The following is a 5,070-nucleotide window of genomic DNA, read 5'->3' as shown; positions in this document are numbered from 1 at the left end:
TATGAGCTTCCCTCATAATCTCTTCCTTTAGACTCCTATCATTAGGAACGCTGATCCGACCGTTTACTAGGATGGTACCATCCCTTGCGATCTGGTACTCCGTCCTATCATTCTGAGCAACCTTATTCAGGTTCTCGTCCTGACCTTGAGCTAACCGGATTCGGGTAAGCAGGTCGGCTTGGTTAACCGCCTCCAACCCCAAAGCTTCGGTTGTCGTAGTCAGCACATTCAGCCGCAGAGCACGGACCATACCGTCCAGGTCGTCCGCCTCCCGTTCGGCCGATACATCAGCCCTCTTCCGGCTCAAAGCGTCTGCTACCAGATTAGCCTTTCCCGGATAGTAGGTGATGTCCAAATCGTAGTCAGCTACGAATTCCATCCACCTCCTCTGCCTTAAGTTTAACTCAGGCTGGGTGAATATATACTTAAGACTCTTATGGTCCGTAAGTATCTGAACTTTGGCGCCATACAAGTATGATCGCCAAATCTTTAAGGCGAATACTACCGCAGCCATTTCGAGATCATGGGTGGGGTAGTTTCCCTCATGTTTCCTCAATTGCCTGGACGCATAAGCAATGACTTTCCCATGCTGGGTCAATACGCAACCTAGTCCAGTGATGGACGCGTCCGTATAGACCACATATGGTTGGTCGGCCTCCGGAAGTACTAGGACGGGTGCGCTAGTCAGCATGTTCTTAAGTGCGGAGAAACATTCCTCACACTCTTCAGCCCATGTGAACTTAACGTCCTTCCCAGTCAACCGCGTCATAGGCTGAGCCAAGCTTGCGAATCCTTTCACAAACTTCCTATAGTAACCTGCCAGCCCTAAGAAGCTTCTGACTTCCGTAGCACTGCGTGGTCGGGGCCAATCCTTGATTGCCCTGATCTTCTCTGGATCCACCGAGATGCCCTGATCGGAAACAATATGGCCGAGGAACCCAATACTCTTCTGCCAAAAGCTACATTTACTGAGTTTAGCATAGAGTTTGTGTTCTCGTAATCGTTCCAGCACGGCTCTCAAGTGTTTCTTATGAGATTCCTCATCCTTGGAATAAATTAGGATATCATCAATGAAGATGATCACGAATTCATCCAAGAAATCTCGGAACACGCTGTTCATCATTTTCATGAAAGCGGCAGGTGCATTGGTCAGACCGAACGGCATCACTACGAACTCGTAATGACCGTACCTGGTCCTAAATGCCGTCTTCCTAATATCATTTGGCTCTATAGGGATCTGATGATACCCTGAAGCCAAATCAATCTTGGAAAACCACTTGGCTCCTTTGAGTTGATCCAACAGTTCGTCTATCCTGGGCAACGGGTACTTGTTCTTCACAGTGACCCTGTTCAACCCTCGATAGTCGATGCACAGACGCATGCTACCATCCTTCTTTCTCACGAAGAGGACTGGTGCACCCCAAGGGGAGCTACTTGGCCGTATGAACCCCTTGTCAAGCAATTCTTCCAATTGCTTCTTTAGCTCGGCCATCTCGGCCGGAGCCATCCGGTACGGACTCTTGGACAGCGGAGCTGTCCCTGGCTCTAGTTCAATCATAAATGGATCCGACCTATCAGGGGGGACACCCTGAGGTACCTGGAACACATCTCGGAATTTCGACACCAACGAATCCTCTGAAAGGTCTTTCAGACAGACAGAACTGCCCGGCTCTGTAGTTGTAATTGTAGCCAAAAAGGACTGACAACCCTGTTCCAACATCCGAATCGCTCGAACTGCTGAAACCACTACTTTCTCTTGAGCCGGACACAGACATTGGTACTGAATCGGTCGAAGCCCAGTCTCCAATTGCACACGACCTTTATGGCAATCGAGAGTGGCCCGATACTTTCCCAACCAGTCCATACCTAGGATCACTTCGTGATTCTTTAGGTGGACACAGACTAAATCCACAGGGAATACCTTTCCCTGTATTGACACTGGGATATTTGACATGAGACCTAGCGAGTTCATGGCTTGCCCTCCGGCCGCCCTCACTATCCCAAAATTATCTCCAGCGTCCAGACAGAACAGACCCTTTCCGACCAGTCCCGGACTCACAAAACTATGTGTAGCCCCTGTGTCGAAAAGTACGTGGGTTTCCACACCACCAATCATGAGGGTTCCAGAGATCGAATCAAACGATCCAGAAGCGCCGTCGTCCCGGGATAGCTCATACACCCTTGGTGTTGTGGTCGGCCTACTCTGGGTCGACTTGCCTGTGTCTCCACGGCCCTTCCCTTGTCCTCCTTGTAGCTTAGGACAATCTGACTTGTAGTGTCCCCTCTTGCCACATAGGAAGCAAGTCACGGAGCCGCTGCCACTGGACTGGTCTGAGAATTGGTTTGGTCGAGTGCAGTTTTGGATCGTGTGATCCATGCTGCCACATCGCACACAAGCCCCCATGGCCTTCCAGCACTCACCGGGATGATTCTTTCCACACTTGGGACATGTAGGTCGGCCACCAGAGGTCTTACCTCCGTCCACCTGGTCCCACTTCCTCTTTTTATCATTTGTTTTGCCCGACGGGCCAGACTGTGACTTAGCCTTAAGCTTAGCTTCTTCAGCCAAGTTAGACTCTAGCAAAGCCACCCGTTCCACCAGTTCCCCGACGGTGTTGAAAGTGCGGATCGAGCAATGGGTCTTCAGTTCGGGCTTTAGGCCTCGGGTGAACCTACGGACCTGGACTGCCTCGTCCTCCAGCTCTCTTCCAACAAACCGTCTGAGCCGGTTGAATTCTTCTTCGTACTCCCGTACGGTCCTGCGGCCTTGGGCCAAATCTAGAAACTGAGCTTCCAGACGATCCCAAGCCTCAGCAGGGAAGTATTTGCGGTTGAATTCAACTTCAAAATCCGCAAAACTTTCCAGACTCCCATTGGTGCGCTTGTCCACCGCAAGCCACCAGTTATGCGCGTCCCCTTCCAGGAAGTGAACCGCAATGTCGCGTCTGTAATCCACTGGACAGCGAGTTGATTGAAAGTTTCGGACCAACCTACTCCTCCACTCGTCTGCCACAATAGGGTCGGTGCTACCGGAGAAATGCTTCGTACCCAACCGGGATAAATGTTGAAGCAGACTCAGATAGTCCACCTTCTTTCCAGACTTTTCCGGTGGATCGATCTCGATCACCTCGACCGTTTCCACAACTGGACCATTGGTGTTGGGGGTGGTCGTAGCCACAGGCGTAGCCTGACCAACCGAGGAGTTCACTAGTGGCGTGAACAGTTGCGCCATGGCCGCAACCTGAGTCCCCATTACCTTCATGGCCTCTAACAAGTCCTCTTTGGACAGTGTTGTGGGCACATTAGCCATTCCATCGGCCATTCTCTCATGCTGGTCACCATCGCGGTTAGCGTTCGAGGATTCCACTTCCTCGTCACTCTCCCGATGTTCCTGACCATCCTGTTGCGTCCCCGTAAGATTAGCCTGATCAGTTGGCAACACGTCTCTAGTGTCAGCTGCGGCCGGATCGGTTTGCAATCCGGATAGATTGGTCCCGTCCATGGCCGCTTGACTAGACTGACCGGCTGTTTTCTTACTCTTTCGGGACTTTCCCGATCTGCTTTTTCCAGCCTAAGGATTTAGACAATGTTAATACGAACACACTAACATAAACAAAACAAAACAAAACAATCCCTAGACTAAGCAATCAAACCTCACCGTGAGACCTAATCAGCTGGCTGCGTGTGTGTGTGTGGACTGCCTAACCCAACTATCCTAGAATCAAGCATGCTCTGATACCAACTTGTAAGACCCGAACCCTGGCCTCTCGACCTGATGGAGTCCGCAGGCTTACTTATTAATTTCTTTGCTCGTTTGATCCATTTTGATGTCTATTAGTTACTAAGTCATATTCGAATATGAGGTTCATAAACAAAGGAACAGATTGCACAGCGGAATAACAATGTATAAACTTTGTATTACTTAGAAACATGAGATTCAATACACAACTTCTTAACAGTCTCGTAGACAATCACTAGTTCATCCCTAGTATCATCTAACCACACGTTACACAGCCTCTCACTGACCGAGCCTTCACGGCTCCTTGGCTTGACCAGAACCATCCTTAGTTCCTGAAACCACAACCAGATAAGCATTAATCATAACCGAGAATAGAACGGATTGATTCTACCATGCTTGGCTTGGTTCCTAGAACTTAGATAAACCTCAGTCAACATAATCACAAAAACGTATGGACCTACCTACCGTATCCTAAGTCATACAACCAACCACCCCTTGACTTAGAATCAGATAGATAGTCCAGAATAGATAACAGAACACACGAACAGATCCGGATCGTTCCCAAAGACCAATCCGTCTATCCGGATAGAATCTAGGTGCGACCGGTCAATGGAGTCCGGCTCAATGGCCCAACGGACTCCCTTACCTGATCCGGCCTTAGGCCTGGATCCAATCGGCCGAGTAAGCCTCAAGCCTAATCCGGAAGGCTTAGCAACCGGTCAGACCTTGCGACTCTACCTTGGCTTAGACAAACCGTGACCTTGTATTCACTAGACAAGCCATAGGCTGATCCATAAGGATCGGTCCTAACTTGTCCCGAAAGACACCGTTTGGAACATGCACCCTTTGGCCAATCGTGCCTCTTGGTCCTCGTACCTTTTGATGTTCGCAACCTTTGGTAACTCGTACCTTTTGGTCCCTGACACCCTTTGGCAACTCGCAACCTTTGAACACTCATGACTCTTGACAACTCGTGCCCTTTGGGTCATTCCCAACCGTTCGTCCTAACCGCCCAGTCTTGGTGCGATCGGATCATCCGTCTAACCGACCCGTGTCAAGGTTAGCGGTCTAGTTATGTACGGCCAAAGCCTAGGGACGTGTCCCTTGGACTCAACCAACACAACCCTTCGTGTTTAACCAGAGAGAAGAGAAGAGAAGCGAATTGAAATAGATCAGGAGAGCCGGATGGGACTTAGGAACCGACCAGAGCCGCCGTGCGGTCGCATGGACCGTCCGTTCGGTCTGATGGAGCCACGGCCCATCACATACCTTGTGAACCACGTCTGGGTTCTCCATGCTCTTCTCCTTGTCTTGATCTCCCATTCTTGACC

The sequence above is a fragment of the Brassica napus genome, unplaced genomic scaffold, assembly GCF_020379485.1.
Source record: "Brassica napus cultivar Da-Ae unplaced genomic scaffold, Da-Ae ScsIHWf_3109;HRSCAF=3926, whole genome shotgun sequence".
NCBI lineage: Eukaryota > Viridiplantae > Streptophyta > Magnoliopsida > Brassicales > Brassicaceae > Brassica > Brassica napus.
This window is presented reverse-complemented; position numbering follows the sequence as displayed.